The following is a 22,582-nucleotide window of genomic DNA, read 5'->3' on the forward strand; positions in this document are numbered from 1 at the left end:
GAGTCCTAGAAGGAGAGGAGAAAGAGAAAGTGGCAGAAAGTATATTTGAGGAAATAATGGCCAAATACTTCCAAAATTTGAGGAAATACATGAATCTACATCTCAAAGAAAGTGAACAAATTCCAAGAAGGTTAAACTCAAAGAGATTCCACACCAAGACACATAATCAAACTGTCAAATGACAAAGATAAAGAGGGAATCAGGAAAGCAGAGAGAGAAGCAACTGGTCACAGACAAGGGATCCTAATAAAAATTAACAGCCAATTTCTCTTCAGAGACCATGGAGGCCAGGAGGCAGTGGGTTGATACATTTAAAGTGTTGAAAGAAAAAGATAAAAACCTCTCAACCAAAATTTGATATCCTGCAAAACTACCCATTAAAAATTAAGGTGAACTTAAGACATTCCCAGATAAACAAAAGCTGAGGAAGTTCATTGCCAGTAAACCTGCCTTATAAGAAATCCTAAATGGAGTCCTTCAGGCTAGATAGTAATTCAAAGTCATATGAAGAAATGAAGAACACGGGTAGAGGTAACTACATAGCTAAGTATAAAAGCCACTATCATTGTACTTTTGATTTGGAAGTTTTCTTTTTTTTCTTTATGGTTTAGAATACAAATGCATAGAACAAAAATTATAATTCCATGTTAATGGGCACATAATATATAGAGATGTAAGTTGTGACAATAACAACATAGAGGAGGAGGGATGGAGCTGCATAGGAAAAGAATTTTTTATATTATTGAAGCTAAGTTATTATTAATTCAACCTAGCTTGCTATAAACTGAAGATGTTAATTGTAATCCCCAGGGTAGCCACTAAGAAAATAACTAAAAACATTTATAGAATAAGAAATGAGAAGTGAATCAAAATGATACACTACAAAAAATCAGACACAAAAGAAGGCCATAATGAATTGAGGAACAAAAACTATATATAAGACGTATGGAAAACAAATAGCAAAATGGCAGAAATAAGTCCAGTAATTATAGTTTGAAGGATTTGGGTGAGGGCAATGGACATAATGATGTCCTATTTTGATATGTTGGTGTTTGAGGTGTTTTTTTATTTTTCTGGACATCAGGAAGGACAGATCCAGTCAGCATGTGGAGCACAGCATTGGGATCTGGTGATATAGAATTGGGAGTCATCAGCATATTGATCAAAGGTTCTCCACACTGGCTGCACATTAGAATCACTTGAGGAGCTTTTAAAAACCACTCATGCTTGGGTCACAATACCCCCCACCTCTCCCCACAGGCACACTGACATTTAAAACAGATCCCCAGGTGAATGCAACATGCAGCCAAGATTGAGTACCGTCATTATAAGTGGTAACTGGAGCTGTTAGGAGTGGATGTGATTATCAGGGAAAGTGCAGAAAGATGAGGGGAACTACTTAGAGTGATAAAGGGTCTAGATCTCCACTGTCCAGTACAGTAGTCACTAGCTACATGTGGCTCTTTAAATTTAGATGAATTAAAATGAAATAAAATAAAAATTCAGTTCTGTAGTTGCATCAGGTACATTTCGATCACTTAATAATCAGAGGTGACTCATGGCTACCATATTGGACAGCACAGATATAGAACATTTTCATCATTACAGGAAGTTCTATTGGACAGTGCTGGATGACCCAAATGTCTCTTCCACCTCTAAAATGTCTGTAATACAGAGAATTCTTCCAAATTCCAGGTAGAAATATACAGTATCTATGTTAAAATATGGGTACTTTCATTTGCATAATGCATTTTGATGGCTATGGACACATGGTGTTTTTATTTTTGTAAGGTCTTCAACTCTTTTTCACTTCTCTTCGAAGTCCAGGCAAGTTATGTAGATCCGCTGGCAGCTGGATTAAATCAATGCTTTTCATTTTCTCTAGAGTGAAGACACAAGCGAAAAATATATATTTGTCTCCCTCAAGTCACTCAGCTGCATGGGGGAGTTTAAATCTGTTGCTCAACACTCTATCACATTGTCTGCATGATGTTCCTTGAAGTAGTCAAGGGAAAGGCAGAATGGGATGACACTGATTACAGCAAATAATATGCAGTGTAATTGGTTAAAAGTCTTGCATCTGATTATTAGTCTTGGGGTTGGCTTTCAGCCCAGATCCCATAGGCTATGAGAAATGAGTATTTGTCCCCTTTCTGTTACCCCTGCACTTTGGAATCTAAAGTGGCAATGTTCACATAGGAGCTTATTGACCAAATCCTCATAAAATGGGGCAGAGGGACTTCTTTACAAGTTTTTTGTGCTAACAATTAGGGAATATAGGTGAAGAGTACACAGGAGTTCATTGTACTGTTCATACAACTTTTCTATGTGTCTGAAATTATTTTAAAATAAAAATTCCAAAAAATTTACTTAAACCAGCAAATCATGAATTCTCATAAAAAAATCAAACAATGTGGCTTAAGATAAGGAAAAATTTCCAGTCTTCCCCCCTCATGCATTTTAAATGAGTTCATCTTTTATGTACCTTTTCTATCCAGTTTTCTTCAGTTAATATTTTGTAAGAATTTCCCATACATCATTATCTGTAATAACACTTTTTAAAACTCCTGCCCTTCCCACCACCAATTTCCCTCGTGGGGAAGTGGCTCTGCTAGGTGACACTGACACAGTATGTTTCATGCCATCATATGTTAAAATATCATGTTAAATGGCTACATAATATTTCATTGGGTCAGATCAGGTATACCATAGTCTCCAGTTGGGGATACTTAGGCTTTCTTCCATTTATCTCTACTCTTATAAATAAAGTAGTGATAGATACTTTTGTACATAAAGATTTTTTTATATATATTCAAGGTCATTTGCTCAACTTCTCAGAAGTCAAATTACTGGGTCAAAAGCCAGGAGCATTTTTAAAGATACATACTGCTGAACTTCTTTCTAAAATTGTTTTAGTAATTTATCATCAGTGGGTTTCTAAAGGGAAAGAAAACATCAGAAAGCACAAGAAATAGAAATGGACCTCAGATTTCTCATGTATAATGTATAATTGATGATCCAAAGTCTCTTACCTCTCACATATTCTAAAATTCTCACATAGTGTAACAAATGGGTAATGTGGCATGAATGAAGTGCAGTTTGGATGTTCCAATAGATGTTACTTTCATCTTGGGAGGAAGAAAGTTTAGGGAACCCTTCAACTGATGGTTTGGCATTCTCCATAGTAACAGACATCAAAGGCTATATGAACATTTGTCCATCTCTCTGTTTCAGAGCAGGACTTTATTAAATGGGTCCAAATTTTACCTTTTAGTTTTTTTTCATTTCTAAAGAAGCGAGGAGATCAGTGCCTTGAGTATAGCTGGCACTAATTAAAATTGTAAAGATCAAGATTAGCTGGAATTATTGTGAGGTGGTTAGGAAAGATATGCAGAAGAGGTAGAACCTGAGCTGAATCTTAAAGGCTGGGTGGGATTTAGACAGGCAGATGTGGGAGTTGGGAGAATACCTCTGTTATATATCGGGTGGGGATAGAAGCCAAGGGTGGGAATTGGCACTGTCTTGGGTATGGCAGTATTTGGGAGGAGAAAGAAGTATGTAGGAATAGGTAAACTGGACTCGTTTGTTGGCGGATATGAACATATGGTTGAGAAGCTAGGACTTGATCTTATGGGCATTGGGGAGTCAGTCTAGGTTCTTAAACAGAATGTGATCAAGAAAGCTGTATGTTATAAGGTGACTCCTATGGCTGTACAAATGGTAAATTAGAGTAGGAGAGAATGGGACTATTTCTATAAGATAATGGAGTCCCATGTATCAATAGATTGCTGGCAGTCAAATGGAGAAGAAGAGAAGAATTTTAGAGTTATTTCAAAGGAAGGAAAAACAGGACTTGGTAATGGATAGACTTTAGGAGGTGAGGTATAGAAAGAACCTCAAGATGATATCCAAGTTTAAGCCCTAGTGACTAGAAAAGCGGCAGTGCTACCATCCATGTGATTGAGGAAGGCTCTTCACTAGGCTGGTTACTAGGGCCATGATATTTTCATGGTAAACTGAGTTTCTGTCAAACATATCCTATTTCTTCATGACTTCCATTTTACTTCAAAGATGCTTATTTTGCCTTCTTCTTTGTCTTCATCTGGCACTGGCTCTTATTTTAACTTTGTTTCTCTGTCCCAGAAGGTTTTGCCAAGTAATGATCTTAAGTGCGTAAATGCACTCAAGAAGTTCTGCTGAGTATCCCCTTATAATGCAATCTCCTTCAGTGTGACTGTTTCGTAACTTTCTCCTTTTGCATATTGGGATCTATAAAACCAGGTCTCCCTTGTTGTTACTGAGAGGGTTTTACTTTTGTACAAGGATCTATTTCCTGAAAAGTTGATTAGTTCTCCACCTCCCTGCTTGTCCCAGCATGTAAGATTAGGACTTGAAATGTTACAAGAGTACAATTTCAAAACAAAAGATAAAAATTGTCAGGGGACTTACCTGGAAATAATGGTACATACCTCTATGTGTAAAATGGTGCCGTTTAAAGAGTAGTGTCCTGGGAATTAGGAGACCTGGATTCTAACCTCAGCTCTTCTACTAATTTGAAGTATGAACTTGAACAAGTCACATTTCCTCTTCTTTGTGTCTGTTTCCTTTTCTGTGAAATGAGGAAGACAAAAAAAGTGATTGCTAAGATCCATGCCAGCCCTAAAATCAACTATGTATTAAAACAATAAATGTTTACATAGTATTAGCCACATTTATGATACTTAAGAGACCACTGGGTTAGATACAGCATCAAGTGAGGGGCACATTTATCAGTTAGCCATGTGTTTACTCCATAAAGATAGGACAAGAGGATGATTCAGGCTAAAAGAAAGGAAGTTTGAGAAAATTACTGGTTTGGGCTGTTTTTATAGATGAAATAAACTAGATAATCCAGATTGAATCACCTCTTCCTTTGACATTCGGGTCAGCCCAATACTATATGTCTGTATGCCTAAGGTAGAATAGAATAGGACCCAAAGATGGGGCTCCTCTGATTTTCTGAGGTCTGTGCCCACAGCCTCTTGAGGGCTGATTCCCAGAAATAACAGTTATACTACTGAGAGCCATCTTAACGAGTCCTCGTGGTTTCCATCATAAGGGGAACCAGCCCAAGACCTTTCTTCTAATAGAGATTCCAAAGACTGTGTTGTTAGAAGAGGGTTTTCCTCCATTGTGCCCCTTCCAAGAATTAAGACTATTGCCAGAGTATCTCTATTGCCTATTAATGATCCCCTATGGCTTTGTCATTTACAACTTAACCTTAGTGCTCCTCAGATCTGGATAGCAGATCACCTGGAAATTAGGATGCTCTCCGTGAACCCTATAAAATATTGCCATAAATTTAATCTAACTTCTTTAAGAATTTGCATCCATTACCTCAAGATGCGCTGAGCACCATGTAAATAGAGGAACATGCTAACACATTCAAAAGCTCTGCTCAGCAAATCTTTCATCTCTTTACTCAGCTCAAGCCCTGTTCTCTCGTGCTGTCTGTTCTCCCAGCTACCCATTCTATCCACACCTTGCTCTCTGGATTAAATGCTAATGTGACCTGTGTTCTTTTTGGCTGCCAACTTCTTTTCAGAATTTTCTGCCTTCAAGACTGCCTCAGGTTACAATTGCCCTGTCTTGCATCTCCTGCCCTTTCCCCCACCAATTTCCATAGTGGGAAAGTGGCTTTTACAGGTGGGATTGAGACAGTGTGCTTCATACCATCATATGACTACAGGGAATTTTTGCTAGCAGTTTAAAGTGCAGACCTAAGTATATGAGCACAAATGGATAAAAGCAAGCCATTGATGACACCTGATATGCTTTTCCTAGGTGTTCTTTTGCTACAGGTTAATTTGTTATGCTGTCTGCCAGCAGTCACTAAAGGATTAAGAGGAATTTGTCACTGAAAAACCTGAAATGGAGAAAATTCTCCCCATGGATTAAATTGTTTCTGCAAATCAATAAATGACTGCCACAGATTGATGTTTGTAGCATAACACCTTGGTGCAACCTAAAGAACATCAGTGATTTGTGGAACCATAGTGTGATGAATATCAGTTGATCAGAACACTTTTTTAGTGTTATTTGTGTAACTAGTCATCCTATACTACTTCTTATACTAAGCAGTTCTGTAAGTTATATTTTCAACTTACTGTGCAGTGTGGGAATTTTATTTATCCTCAAATTTCCTCTAATACTAGTATCCTGATTAAAAAGGTCCCTCTTGGCCATTATCTCTCTGAGATGAAATGTGTCTCTGAGTCAGGAGGCTTTTAAGCTCTCCCTTTAGTTTAATGGTCCCTGACATCTATCTAAGGTTTTATGATTACAAAGTTCTGTAACATACATTATCTCATTCAATTCTTTCACTTACCCTTGCCTATTTCACAGAGCTGTTACCTTTTTAACTAGATGAATATTTTCCAACACCACAGAAATTAATAATTTGCTCTAAAACCCAAGAATTAGTAAATGGCAGAGTCAGGATTATAACCCAAGTCCTCTGATTCCATGTTCCGTGCTTTTCCCACTTCTTGGTCCATTCAGTGTAAAATGGAGAAATGAAGGAATACTCTATGAAATACATTGATTAAAGCAAGGCCCTTCATGTGAATTTTACCTCTTCACCCATCCCAGGGCTGTACTTCACATTGTTTTTGAGAACAGAGCCACCATGTTTCAGTTGAGCTTCAGAGAGGATTCTGCCCTTGGGCCCTTTATCAAGTTGGACCATATTTATAATCCTTTTTAGTGGCAGAAACCTTCCTTTTTGCTATGGACTGAATTATGTTCCCCCAAATTCATATATTGAAGCCCTAACCCCCAAGGTGACTGTATTTGGAGTAAGGAGGTTGTTCAGGTTAAATGAGGTCATGAGGGTGGGACCCTGATAGGATTGGTGCCCTTATAAGAAGAGACATCAGGGAGTTCTCTTGCTCTCTCCACTGTCAGGACACAGTGAGAAGGCACCACCTGCAAGCCAAAAAGAAAGCTTTTGCCAGACACCCAACTGGCCAGCCCCTTGATCTTGGACTTCTCAGCCTCCAAAGCTGTGAGAAATAAATTTCTGTTGTTTAAGTCACCCAGTCTGTGGTATTTTGTTATGGCTGCCCGAGCTGGCTAAGACGTCCACTTTGGTTTCTTCTTAACTTGGAAAAAATTTAAAAATCTGAAAAAGATATTCACATTCCAATAGCTGTGCAGATGGGGATAGGTAGATTCTACGTATTTCTGTCTGGAGTCATACATCTAATACTAGACTCCATTCATGGAAGGCATTGACAAGTTGCCCTGGGTATGGGGTTAGGAGGAAATGAGGAGGCTTTATTGGGCGACTTGGGGGAGTGATACTTTATTTTTTTTTATTGTGAGAGGGAGTCAGTACTGTCTGTCTCTTGAAACTCCATGTAGCTGACTGGGAATTTGCAAGGCCTGCTTGGTGGATGGGCCTAATAGCTTTGATTTATAGTGAGAGGGGCTTGATCTTGCTTTCAGCACTTTTTTTTAAAAATTAAAGTATAGTTGAGTTACAATATTATATTAGTTTCAGGTATATAGCGTAGTGATTCAGTATTTTTATAGATTATATTCCATTAAAAGTTATTATAACAAAATAATGGCTATAATTCCCTGTGCTGTACAATATATCCTTGTTGCTTATCTATCTTATACATAGTAGCGTATCTCTTAATCCCATACCCCTATCTTGCCCCTTTCCCTTTCCCTCTCCCTCATGGTAACCTCTAGTTTGTTTTCTATACCTGTGAGTCTGTTTCTGTTTCCTATATACATTTGTTTGTTTTATTTTTTAGATTCCACATATAAGTGATATCATACAGTATTTGTCTTTCTCTGTCTGACTTATTTAACTGAGCATAATATTCTCTAAGTCCATCCATGTTGCTGCAAATGGTAGAATGTCATTATTTTTTATGGCTGAGTAATATTCCATTGTATATATATAGCACATCTTCTTTATCCATTCATCTGTTGATGGGCACTTGGGTTGCTTCCATGTCTTGGCTATTGTAAATAGTGCTGCTATGAACATTGGGGTACATATATCTTTTTGAATTAATGTTTTTGTTTTCTTTGGATATATACCCAGGAGTGGAATTTCTGGATCATATGGTAGTTCTATTTTTAGTTTTTTTAGGAACTCCATACTGTTTTCCACATTGGCTGCACCACTTTACATTCCTACCAACAGTGTACAAGGGTTTTGTTTTTTCCACATCCTCACTGACATTTGTTATTTGTGGTCTTTTTGATGATAGCCATTCTGACAGGTGTGGGGTGGTATCTCATTGTGATTTTAATTTGCATTTCTCTGATTAATGGCAATGTTGAACATCTTTTCATGTACATGTTGGCCATATGTATGTGTTCTTTTGAAAAATGTCTGTTCAGGTTTTCTGCCCATTTTTAAATTGGGTAGTTTTGTTTCCTTGATGTTGAATTGTGTGAGCTGTTTATGTATTTTTTTAACATCTTTATTGGAGTATAATTGCTTTACAATGGTGTGTTAGTTTCTGCTTTATAACAAAGTGAATCAGCTATACATATATCCCCATATTTCCTCCCTCTTGCATCTCCCTTGTTTATGTATTTTGGATATTAACCCCTTTTTGGTCATATCATTTGCAAATATTTTCTTCCATTCCCTAGGTCATCTTTTCATTTTGTCGATGGTCTTCTTTCCTGTGCAAAAGCTTTTAAGTTTAATTCAGCCCCATTTGTTTATTTTTGCTTTTATTTCTTTTGCCTTAGGAGACAGATTCAAAAAATATTGCTACGATTTATGTCAAAGAGTGTTCTGCCTATGTTCTCCTCTAGGAGTTTCAGGGTTTCAGGTCTAGTTTTGGTATCATATTTTACATCTTCATGTTTATTCCTTCACTCTTTATTGTAGTTATAGATGCTTTACAATTTTTCCTTTAGTCTTTGTACTACCATATTTAAGCAGTTGATCCTCAGCCTTTATATTTGTCTTTATGAGTGGGATTTTTCCTTTCCTATAGTCTCTTACTTCTTTTTTTTTAAAATTTATTTATTTTATTTATTTATTTCTGGCTGCATTGGGTCTTTGTTGCTGCGCACCAGCTTTCTCTAGTTGTGGCGAGCAGGGGCTACTCTTCATTGTGGTTTGTGGGCTTCTCATTGCAGTGGCTTCTCTTGTTGCGGAGCAGGGGCTCTAGGCATGTGGGCTCAGTAGTTGTGGCACGTGGGCTTCACTAGTTGTGGCTCGTGGGCTCTAGAGTGCAGGCTCAGTAGTTGTGGCACACGGGCTTAGTTGCTCCACGGCATGTGGGATCTTCCCGGACCAGGGCTCGAACCCGTGTCCCCTGCATTGGCAGGCGGATTCTTAACCACTGTGCCACCAGGGAAGCCCCTATAGTCTCTTACTTCTTGTCATAGCCTTTTCTTTTCCATGTAGTGAAGACTCTAACATTTCTTTTAGAGTAGGTTAATATTAACTCTTAGTTTTTGTTTCTCTGAGAAGTTCTTTATCTCTCTTTCAATTCTAAATTATAATCATGCTGGGTAGAGATTCCCAAGTTGCAGGTTTTTCCCTTTCAACACTTTAAATATATCATGCCACTCCCTTCCATCCTGCAAAGCTTCTGTAGAAAAATCAGCTGATAACCTTATGGGAGTTCCCTTGTATATGACTGTGTTTCTCTTGCTGCCTTTAGAATCCTTTCTTTATCTTTAACGTTGCCATTTTAATTATGATATGTCTTGGTGTGGGTCTGTTTGGGTTCATCTTGTTTGGGACTCTCTGTGATTCCTGTACCTGGATATCTGTTTCCTTCTTCAGATTTGGGGAGTCTTCACACATAATTTCCTCAAATACATTTTAATCCCTTTCTCTCTCTCTTCTCTTTTGGGACCCCTATAAGGTGAATGTTGGTATGCTCAGTTTTTCCCAGAGGTTTCTTAAACCGTTTTCATTTTTAAGATTTGTTTTTCTTTTTGCTGTTCTGATTGGGTGATTTCCATCATTCTGTCTTCCAGATCACTTATGCATTCTGCTGTATCACTTAGTGTGCTATTCATTCATTCTAATGTGTTTTTTTTTCAGTTATTGAATTCTTCATTTCTGAATGGCTCTTTTTTATATTTCCTAGTTTCTTGTTAAAATTCTCACTGTGTTCATCTATTCTTTTTCCTAATTCAGTTAACATTCATATTACCAATGCTTTGAATTCTTTATCAGGTAAATTGTTTGTTTCTGTTTCATTATTTATATTTTCAGGGAGTTTTTCTCTTGCTCTTTCATTTAAGAGCAGTTCTTCTATCTTTTCATTTTGCTTAAGTTTCTCTGCCTCTATGAATTTAGGTAAAACAGTTACCTATTGTGGTCCTATGTGGGATCATCCCTATACACATTGCATGTGCCCAGTGCCTTTGGTGGGAGAGTTGTATCTGATGGGGGCGCAAGTCATATTTTTCCTCAGGGTGTGCTGGAAGTTATCACCTTGTTAGGTGGTGGGGCTGGAGATGGAGGGGCTAGAGCTCGAGCGGGGTGTGAGGCAGGGCTTCCCCCCTGTTCAGTGGTTGTTACTGCCCTATTGGGGTGGGGGCAGGATCTGATACCAAGTTGCTGGAACAGAACCCCTGAGGGTCAGGCCTGAGCTATCTCTGTTCCCTTTAAGTGTGTGTTTCCCCCTCTCCTAGCACTGGCACCCTTGCCCTAGAAGGGAGGAATGCTGAAGCATGCAGTGCCTGTGTGGGCTCTTGGCTCGTGTTGGCTGCAGACAGAGATCCGAGCTGTCTCTGATGCACTGCCTGGGCAGGCACCCCCCACTTTCTTCCCTTGTTCTGCTCAGATGCAGCCTCGGGTGCAAGTCCTCTTTGTTCCTCATAGCTGATCAGTGCCCTCAGCCTTTGCTGCCCCTGTCCTGTTGTGGAGCCACACTGGAGGGCAGGTGGGGCCTGCATAGACTCTCGGTGAATATCAGGGTGTGAGCTGTGGAGGAGGGCAGCCATCAGAATTCTGTGACATGGAGTAAGTGGAGCTGTAGTGTTTGCTTGGCTCAGGCTGGGGTGTGTGCGGAGGTGGCTGTGGAAAACCTAGCAGCCACTAGAGCAGTCCCCTCTCCACCCTCTCTGCTTTGCCTCAGGGGCAAGCCAGCACATGCACTCCTCATGAGCAGAATCCAGGCTTCCTGCAGCCCTCCTATTAGTCCCCACGGTCCTCCAACCAGTCAAGGGGGCTTGTCTCCCCTGTGTAGGACCCCAGGACTGGGGGACCCAATCTGTGGCTTTCACTGCTCTCTTCCCAGGGTGGATCTCTTCCCATGAATTCTCCCTTTTCCTCTGAGTCCTCTCCCAGGGCACAGGTCCTAATCTTATCGCTCTTCTTTCCTTCCTACCTGATTACATGTGCATTGTTTCTTACAGCTTCGGTTGTACAGGAGTGTTTTTGCCAGTTTCCAGTTAGTTTTCAGTGAGAATTGTTCCACACGTGGATATATTTTTTACATGTTCAGGGGTGGGAGGTGAGCTCCATATTCTCTTACTCTGCCATCTTGATTGATCCTCTGCTCTTAGTACTCTTCCTCCTCAAAGGTGTTAAAAAGACTGCATATATTCTACATGTTTATTAGTGCGCTATTGTACATCAATAATTTATAATTTTGTTTTATAATCCTGAGCAAAAATATTATTTTGAACCGAAATAAAAAATGATAATTTCATGACAAACCTGGTTTTTGATAGCAAATTATTCTTCCTCATTTTTCTCTGGCTTCCCATTACAGTATTTCTTTTCTTCACTTACATGAACCACTGGACATTCCTAGCTTTGATATATTATGGCATGGCTACTATTATAAGGGTATTTCATTTTATTTTGTAAAGGTATTTTAAACCTTTGAAGTTTATGGATGGTTTTGTTGTCATTTTCTTCTTTCATTTGTTTTCCCTAATATAAGAATGTTCTTTAGGGGGTGGGCAATACAGACTGGTCAGCAGCTCATATAGTGTTCTCTGCTAGTATTGTAGGTAGTCAGTCCAAGATAGGAGAAGTTACTGGCTAGTCTTTTATGAAGTCCCACATGCAGATATATTGGAACTGACTTTCTGAAAGACTGAAAAAGGCAGTTTGGGGGGGTATTTGTACTTTCCCTTTTTTATTTCTCTCCCAAATCTAACCCCACTACCTGTGCTAAGCACAGAGCCTATGGGCCAATGTCACAGAGCCTTTTTCTCACTTAGCTGCCTGACATCCATAAAGGTGTTAGCTGATTAAAAGGCTTAATGTATTACCACTCACAGGAAATACCTTGCCATTTTAAAATGGGATTCTTAGAAATTGAAAAGACTTCAAGACCCCTACTAATGAATTTTTAATGATGTAATTTTGAGGATAGCTATTTTTGTTCTTGAGAGGAAAAGGTTTGCTTTATGTACAGTATTTGTTAGGGTGGCCTAACACCCTTGGTGAGCAGGGGGCTTGCATACCTGTCCCTAGGTAGATGAATTCTGCTCCTTGCACACTGCTTTATAGTGATGCTTTTATAGTGATTCTAATCTGTCTCTTTCATAGTGATAGAGGCAGTAGTGTACTGCAGATGGCTCATACTATCTCACTAGAACTGATTGTTAAATTATCAGGAATTTTTAAAGCTGGTTTTTAAATATAGCTATTATTAAAAGTTAAATTATATCAACTTACAATTAAATAAATTATTTTTAAAACAAAGTATTACTTAAAACTCATCACTTCTTAGTTACTTTACTATATTTTAGTGTAATCTATACTCTTGAGGATATTTATATCTATTTTATCTCAGTGGTGGAACTATTACACGTTAGTAGCTTAAAATTGGCCATAGTGAGAGTATTTACACCACCACACAAATTGGCAAAATGCTATAAATCAGGGCTAGATTTATTGTTTTGTTGATGGTCTAAACTTAAATGATGACTAATTATACTTCAAAAAACTGGAAAAAAAAAGAAATGATGGAGAAAATGTTAATAATGCAGATTAAACTTAAAAGTATGTCATGCAGGGACATCTACTTCTGGCCAAAATGGAATAACAGGGGCTGAATTTGATCTTGCACTTGAAGCAACCAAAAGATGAGATGAAACATATGACACAATGGTTTTCAGGTCTCTGGGCATCAGCAATGAAGGACAGTTATCTCTGAAGATAAGAAACAAGTGAGGAGAATTCTATGATTGTCCAAGATTACTGCCTTCAGAGAGTTTCCAGGCCATAGTATAGGGAGAGGAAACTGAGGCAGAGCCTGGTAGACTCCCTGTGATGAGATAGAGCTGAGAGTACAGGGAAAGCAAGGCAGCTAGAGATCACAGGATAGAGTACTGGTCAAGAGAGACAGAGTTCCGGAAAAAGAGAACTCCAAATATATGCATAGGGTTCTCCATAGGTATTAAGGAGAACACTGATCAGTACATGTATATAAGAAGACAATTCAAGGCTGGAGAAAGAACCACCAGAAAAGTTGATGGAACATTACCTGGTGTTCACACAGAAAGGGGAATAGATCCTATTGCTACTAGCCAGACTGGAAACTTTCATATATTATGGGGCACTGGGGAGAAAGGTCTTACCTTGGTAATGAGAAATAATTAGCCCTAGACTAAACAAGTCTCTGGTACCATATAACAAATTTCAAAAGTAGGACTGGAAAGGATCATTCTGTTTCGGTGTATACTACCTGTGTCCCTAACAAAGCTGAAGAATATTTATAGGAGTATGATAATACCTAGCATGGGAGAAGCACTTCTGGCATGATGGTGTAAGAACCTCTGAAAATATGATCCTCCATAAAATCAATGAGAACACTGGCAAAAAAAAAATGTTAAAAGTGACATTCTCAGAGCTCTGGAAATTAATCAAAGGCTTGCAACAATTTGAGGAGCATTTATTCCAGAAAAACAGCTAAATCTCGATAGGAACAGAGAGCATTTTACTTGCTCTAGTCCCATTGCCCATTCTCCACATTTACAGTAGCCCTGAAAACCTGCAACCACAGAACTGCAGTAACTGAAAAAGTCAGCAGCATAGTAGTCATTACAGATGACAGAAGGGGTTTGGAGCTCACCAAATGCCCATCCCCAGAGAACAGTCACTATTTGTTCTGCCTAGTAAATCTCTGGAAAAGCTCCATTCTCAGGGTTTGTCTTTATCTGACCTTACTTTAGGGCTTTCTCAGTGAGGAAAGCCCTATCCCCAGGCTGTCAAAAAAAAAAATCAGCTGCGATTGTTTAACACTATATTTCCCTGAGTTAGTTCGGGCAAACAAAAGACGGATCAAAAACTCAAACGTAAAATATGGGGAATGAGATGTCCATCAGGGTCTTTGAAGATCTCTGAAAATTTTCTCGGAACCTAAAAGGTGATACACATTCAGTGCTGTGTGTATGCCCAGAAAAGACATGAGAAAAGCCTACCCTCTCACATAAGACTGACCTTGAGGCCCTGCACAACTAAAGTAAAGGTTAAGGCATAATTATTAACTGCCTCCCATGGCATTGAAGGCTTGCCCCAACACACACAGAGCCCTATGGCAAAAGCTGGGAGAATTAGTAGTTCAAAGCATTTAAGGAAACCACTGTCTAATTATTAACTGACCACTAAGCTAACTGAGCATAGACTTCAGTGGACACATACAACATAGAATACAAACTTTACAGAATTAGTCCAGGAAATTCACTAAATAAACAAACAGCAGCAACAAAAAAACAACAAAAAACAGCATCAGACGCTGGATAGGGGAGTAATATAATTTTCACAGCTGCCGAAAAATATTATTTGAAATGTCCTGTTTTCAACAAACATTTCTAGACACACACAGGAACAGGACAGTATGGCCCATATATAGGAAAAAAAACTAGTCAATAGAAAATGTCCCAAAGGAAGCCCCATAATTGGATTCCTAGACACAGACTTAAGTTGGCTATTATAAACATGTTAAATAAACTAAAGGAAACCATGTCTAAAAATTAAAGAAAAGTATGATAACACTGTCTTACCAAACAATGAATATCAATAATGAGATAGAAATTAAAAAAAAAAAACAGAAAATTTGAAGCTGAAAAGTATAGTAACTGAAATGAAAAGTCCACTAGAGGGGCTTAACAGCAGATTTTGAGCTGACCAAAGAAGAATCAGTGAACTTGAAGGATAGGTCAATTGAAATTATCCAGTATGGAGCACAGAAAGAAAATAAAACGTGGAAAAGTGAACAGAGCCTCAGAGACTTGTGGGACACCATCAAGTGCACCAATTTACACATAATGATAGTCTCAGAAAGAGAAGAGAGAGAAAGGGGCAGAAGAAATATTTTTAAATAATGACCAAAAATTTCAGAAATTTTATGGGAAAACATCACCTACATATCCAAGAAGCCCAACAAAATTCACATAGAATAAACTGAAAGAACCTAGACACACCACAGTCAGAGATCAAAAAACAAAGAGAGAATCTTGAAAGCTGCAAGAGAGAAGCAATCCATTACATAAAGTTTCCTCAATAGGATTAACAACTGAAGTTTCATCAGAAAGAGTTGAGGGACTTCCCTGCTGGCGCAGTGGTTAAGAGTCTGCCTGCCAATGCAGGGGACGTGGGTTCAATCCCTGGTCCAGGAAGATCCCACATGCTGTGGAGCAACTAAGCCTGTGTGCCACAACTACTGAGCCTGTGCTCTAGAGCCGGCAAGCCACAACTACTGAGCCTGCATGCCACAACTACTGAAACCTGTGTGCCCTAGAGCCCACGTGCTGCAACAAGAGAAGCCACCGCAATGAGAAGCCCACGCACCGCAACAAAGAGTAGCCTGCACACAGCAATAAAGACCCAACGCAGCCAAAAAAAAAAAAGAGTTGAGGTCAGAAGGTAGTGGGAGATATATTCAAGGTGCTGAAAGAAAAAGACTGTCAACAAAGAATGCTATATACAGCAAAACTATCCTTCAAAAATGAAGGAGATATGAAGACTTTCCCAGATGAACAAAGACTGACTAGACTTGCCCTAAAAGAAGTAATAAAGGGATTCCTTCAGGCTGAAATAAAAGGATACTACACAATAACTTGAATGCTTATGAAAAAAATAAAGACCACTAGTAAAGGAACTATATAGGTAAATTAAAAAGATACTAAAAATGTATGTTGGTTGTAACTCTTTTCTTCTCCTTTTTGATTTATAACATAAGTTCATAAATCAATAATTTAAAAATGTGTCCATGGGCTAATAACATATACATATGTAATTTGTTTGACAATAATAGCCAAAAGGAGAGTGGAGGGAACAGAAGTATGTTGGAAGAAAGTTTGTATTACTGTTGAAATTAAGTTGCTACTAATCCACGTTAATTTTTTAAAGTTAAGATGTAAATCCCTTATAGCAGCCACCAATAAAATAACTCAAAAATATAGTAAAAGAAACAAAAGAGAATTAAAGTGGTAGACTAGAAAATATCTATTTAACACAGAAAGGGCAATACTGGAGGAATAGAGGAACAAAAAAGGTATGACATGTAGAAAACAAATAGAAAAATGACAGACATAAACTCTACTTTATCAGTAAATACATTAAATGTAAGTGCATTAAACATTTCAAATAAAAGGCAGTGATTGGAAGAATGGAAAAAATCCAACTATATGCTGTCTATAAGAGACATTTTAGATTCAAAGACACAAATAGATGGAAAATAAAGGGTTAAAAAAGATATACCATTGCAAATAATTATAAAAACAAGCTGAAATGGTTTTACTAATATTAGATAAAATAGGCTTTAAAACAAAACATGTTACTAGAGAGAAAGAGAGACATTTTATAATGAAAGGGTCATAAAGATATAGCAATTATAAACATATATGTGCCTAATAACAGAGCACCAAAATACGTGAAACAACAACTGACAGAAATGAAGAGAGAAATATAAAATTCAACAATCATAGAGTTATTAATACTATACCCCACCTTCAATAATGAATAGGTCAAGGAGGAAGAATATCAACAGAGAAATAGAACATTTGAATAAGACTAAAAACAAACTAGACCTAACATAACAACAACAGCAGAATGCACATTTTCTCAAATGCATATGGAGCATTATCCAGGACAGACCATATACTTGGCCATAAAACAAGACTCAATAGATTTAAAAGGATTGAAATCATAAAAACTATGTTCTCCAAGCACAACGGAATTCAATTAGACATCAATAGAAAAGGAAATTTGGGAAATTCACAAATATGTTGATACTTAACAACACATTCCTAAGTAACCTATGGGTCAAAGAATAAATCATAAGGGAAATGAAGTATCTTGAAATGAATGAAAATGAAAATACAACATGCTGAGATAAATGGGATTCAGCTAATGTAATACTCAAAGGAAACATTGCTATAAGCAACAATATTATAAAAGAAGAAAGATCTCAAATCAATAACCTAAACTTCTACCATAAGGAACTAGAAAAATAAGAGGAAATAAACACAAAGGAAGCAGAAGGAAGAGAATAATAAATATTAGAGTGGATATAAATAGACAATGGAAAATCCATTGAGAAAACAAACAAAACCAAAAGTTGATTCTGCAAAAACTTTAACAAAATTGACAAACCAAACATTTTAAGAATAATTAACACCAATTCGTCACAAAAATAGAAGAGGAGGGAACACTTCACAACTCATTTTATGAGGTCAGTATTAACCTGATACCAACACCAGACAAAGACATCACAAGAAAGGACACTACATAATAATATCCCTTAGGAATATAAAATACTAAGAAAGTGAATTCAGCAACATAGAAAAAGGATTATATACCATAACCAAATGGGATTTATCCCAGGAATGTAAGGTTAGTTTAACATATAAAAATCAATAAATGTAGTACACCATATTAATAAAATGAAGATCAAAACCACATGAACATCTCATTAGTTGCAGAAAAAGCATTTGACAAAATCCAACACACTCTTATGATAACAACACTCAACAAACTAGGAATAGAATAGAATGCACTCAGCTTGGATTGGATGTCTACAAAAACAAACCAACCAACCATGGCTAACACCACATTTAATGATGAAACGCTGAATGCTTTCTCCCTAAGGTCAGAAAAAAGACAAGATTCTTTTTCACTTCTATTCCACATCATACTGGAGGTTCCAGCCAGGGCAATTAATTAAGCAAGAAAAAGAAAAAATAGATTGTAAGGGAAAATGTAAAACTATCTATATTCATAGATGACATGATCTTGTATAAAAAAAACTTATAAGGAATCCTCACACACACAAAATTATTAGAACTAATAAGCAAAACCTGCAAGTCTGCAGGATATAAGATCAATACAAAAAATCAATTGTATTTCTATACATTAGCAATGAACATTTTGAAAAATGAAATTAAGAACACAATTTCATTTATAATAACATCAAAAAGAATAAAATACTTAGGAATAAATTTAACGAAACCTCAAGAAGTGTACACTAAAAAACACCTCTGAAATAAATTAAAGATCTACATGAAAGGAAATATATCCCATGTTCATAGACAAGAAAACTTTATATTAAGATGCCAATGTTTCCCAAAATGATCAACAGATTCAATGCAATGCCTATCCAATCCCAGTTGGCTCTTTGTAGAAACCGATGAACTCATCCTGAAGTTTATGTGGAATTGCAAGGGACATAGAATACCCAAAAACATCTTGAAAAAGAAGAACAAAGTTTGAGGACTCACTCTTCTTTATTTCAAACCTTACTACCAGGCAACGATAATTAGAATTATTGTTACCATAATTGTGGTACCAGCAAAAGGATGGACATATAAATCAAGGGAATAGAGTTGTAAGTCCAGAAATAAACCATGTGTCTCTGGTAAATTAATTTTTGACAGATATGTCAAGACCATTCAATATGGATAGAATAGTCTTATAAAATGACTCTGGGACAACTGGAAATTAAAAAAAAAAAAACTCAAAATGAACCAAAGACCTAAATGTAAGTGCTAAAAGCATAAAATTCACAGAACATAAAATAGGGGTAAATCTACATAGCCTCAAATTTGGCAAAGGATTGCAGAACAAGCAACAGCAGGAAAAATGAATAAGTTAGACTTTGTCAAAGCTGAAAATTTCTATGCTTCAAAGGCTGCTACCAAGAAAGTGAAAAGATAACCCACAGAATGGGAGAAAATATTTGCAAATCATATGTCTGGTAAGGGATTTGTATCTAAAATATATAGACCACAAAACTCACTAATAAAAAGACAAATAACCTATTTAAAAAATGGGCAAAAGACTTAAATAGACATTTCTCCAAAGAGGATATGCAAATGGCCAATAAGCACATGAATAGATGCTCAACATCATTAGTCATCAGGAAATGCAAATAAAAACAACAATGAGATACCACTTCCCATCCACTATGATGGCTATACTCAAAAAGTAAGATAATAAGAAGTGTTGATGAGGATGTGGAAAAATCAGAATCTTCATACACTGCTGTTGGGAATGTAAAATGGAGCAGCCACTTTGGAAAACAGTCTGACAGTTCCTCAAATGGTTAAAAATAGAGTTACCATATGATCTAGCAATTTTACTCCCAGGTATATACTCAAGAAAAATGAAAACATATGTTCACACAAAAACTTGTACACGAACATTCATAGCTGCATTGCTCATCATAGCTGAAATGTGGAAACCACCTACATGTCCATCAACTAATGAGTGGATAAACAAAATATGGTTATAGCTATACTATAAAATATTATTCGGCCATAAAATGAATGAAGTACTGATACATGCAAAAACATGGATGAACCTTGAAACATTATGCCAAGCGAAAGAACCCAGTCAAAAAATACCACATAATATATGATTCCATTTTGATGAAATGTTCCGAAGAGGCAAATCTACAGAGCCAGAAAGTAGATTAATGGTTACTTAGGGCTGAGAGAGATGGGGGACTTGGCGGATGATAGCTAAAGTGTATGTGGTTGCTTTTTGAAGTGAAGAAAATGTTCTAAAATTTACTGTAGTGATGGTTGTACATATTCGTGAATATATTAAAAAAAACAGTGAATTGAATACTTTAAATGAGCAATTTGTATGCACACCATATATGAATTATATCTCAGTAAAGCTATTTTAAGATATGTTAAGTATAGATATTGAAGATATAAAAACGAAACAAATTGGACTTCTAGCAATGAGAAGTACAGTGTCTCAGGTGAGTACTACACTGAATGAGATAAATGGTGAAGAAGAAGGGATTAGATTATGAAGAAGAAAACATTAGTTAACTTGAATACACAGCAATAAAACTATCCAAACTAAGACTGTCATCAATGAGCCTGGACAGCCAACTGTTGAGAAATTCATCTGCCCCTCACCTAAGACGTGGCTTCTGGTTCCAGTTGCGCAAAAACATACATTCGGCCAATCCTGTAACTTCTCTGACCCTCAGTTCTCTCTGTATAAAGAAGACTTGTAAATGTTCATCAAGAGGGAATTAGATAAAAAACATGAGGTACTTTCACACAATGGAATATTGAACTGCAGTTAAGAGGAATGATGTAGATCTCAAAACAATGCTGAATGAAGAAAGTCAGATGCATACTGTATGATACTTTTTAAACAAGTTAAAACACACAAAAATAATACTGCATGTTTTTATGTATGTAGAAGTATCAAAAATGGTCTGAAAGGAAAATCCATAAACTAGTAATAGTTCATTCCTTTGAGGGGAAAGGGAGGGCACAAGGAGGTGTCCCAGATTGAGAGGAGGTCATCAGTTTTATCTGTAATGTTCTGCTCTAAATTTAAAAAAATTTTAATTACTAATTTTTTATATTTGCTAAATAATTTTCTGAAATAAAAATATTCTTTTTTTTTTTTAAATGGAGAGGGTTAGACTAGGTAGTCCCTAAGGTCCATTTAAGCTCTAAATTCTGTGGCTGTAAGATAAAAGGAGGAATTCAGTAGTGGAAGGTCGCAACACTCTCAAAATTCTCATGGGATGGGGCTTCACACTTTTCTCTGGGATAAATGGTTTATATTTAAATGACCCTGAGACAGGAAGATAAACAAGATGACCTCCAGGACCTCACTTTAACTAAAATTTCCCCTGGGAGATCAGAACAGACCACCTTTAAGATTTATTCCAACACTGAGTATCTATGAAAACAAGTGAAGATGGACTCAGCTCTCTTAAATGATTCATTGCTTTCTGGACTCCTGCATAAACTATGTCCTGCCTTTAATGTAGGAGTTGAGGATCAGAAGTGCTTGACTACCAGATGTCCTGCTACAGAGAGGTCAAATTGTCTTGGATATTTCCCCACCATGGAATACTTCTATCTTTTGAAAGGAAAGTCAAGGGAAAATGTTTTCCCTGCACAATTTCCTTCCTTTGCTTACTTTTTCTTTTACACTAACTGTTGCTGCTAATAGAAACTGCTCTAAGCTGAATTTCTTTATCTTTGATGAGTAGACAAGGGCTTGTCTGAAATTAGAAGACCCAGACATCTGATTGCCACTTATTGTGGTAAAAAGACAGAAGAACTAATTGGCAACTACTCTCTCACCCCCATCAGTTGTCTGTCTCTTTCCTCTTTCCTTTCCTGTGTCTCTATCTCTTCTAGGTCAGAAATGCAGGGCCATTAGATACCTTCAACCCTGAACACTGGGGATGCTCTCTTTTCCTGTATACCCACTGAATTTGCTACACGCATTCCTGCCTCTAACCCAGTGGTCATCCCAGAGACTAGATGCATTTGGAATACTTCTTCCTTCTCTGGGCCCATCCCCAGTTACTACTTCAAAAAGCCTTTTCTGACCACCTCAGTGCACAGTGACCTCTCTTTCCTGTACTCCTATGGCATATCAGCTGTACCATTTAGGTTAATCCTTATGTTACACTGTTTCGAATTATCTCACCACTTAAACAATATTTATTAATCTTCTTTGCTCATCATCCCATTTCATCAATAGGGCTGGGAATTGGATGGATGGGTGATAGTGAACAAAGGCAGTGGTCTATTAGGGTCCAGACGTTCACATAATCCTCCAACACTCCCAGTATTTTCTCCCCATTTAGAGTGAAAATGTTAGGTTAACGTATGGGTGAAGGACACACATGAGCAAATGAGCAAAGCTGATAGATAAATCGAGTTGATAAAGAAAACCCCTTTAGGGCTACTATGCATCATTTTCTAAGAACTTGGTGGCAATCTATCACTTCTAGATTCATTCATCAAATAAATAGGTAGGGTAGGTTTTATTTAAAAAGTGAATTTAGCTGCTGACTGGCTCTGCTACCTTTGTCATAGCCTGGGAATGTCTCTGCTGGGTAAATTAGAGATTTTTCAAAAGCTTATAAATGCCAAACTTATTTTTCCTAATACACAGAAGCCCAAAAGGATACCTAGGGTTTTGGTCTATCTGATGAATAACCTGCATCTTTTGGGTCTAAAAAAGAAGAAATCAATCAATACAGCTGATTTCTTAGATTAGCTTTCTAACTCAGAGAATTTATCATCACTGTTCTTAGTTTAGTTAGCCTGGATGTCAGCCTGAAGTTGAAGCTGAGCATTGAGA

At 37.3% G+C, this 22,582-nt stretch overlaps 1 pseudogene across 1 annotated transcript in view; it reads right to left on the bottom strand.

The window, feature by feature from the left end:
* The window catches only part of LOC309653243 (short transient receptor potential channel 5 pseudogene), a 34,478-nt pseudogene extending 26,985 nt beyond the window's left edge, over positions 1-7,493 (bottom strand). The window contains exon 1 of the transcript XR_014268783.1: positions 4,470-7,493. The product of XR_014268783.1 is annotated as a short transient receptor potential channel 5 pseudogene (transcript). The remainder of the gene's footprint in view (positions 1-4,469) is intronic.
* Between the last annotated feature and the right edge of the window lie 15,089 nt (positions 7,494-22,582).

The sequence above is a fragment of the Balaenoptera physalus genome (assembly GCF_965194825.1).
Source record: "Balaenoptera physalus genome assembly, chromosome: X".
NCBI classification, from domain to species: Eukaryota; Metazoa; Chordata; class Mammalia; order Artiodactyla; family Balaenopteridae; genus Balaenoptera; species Balaenoptera physalus.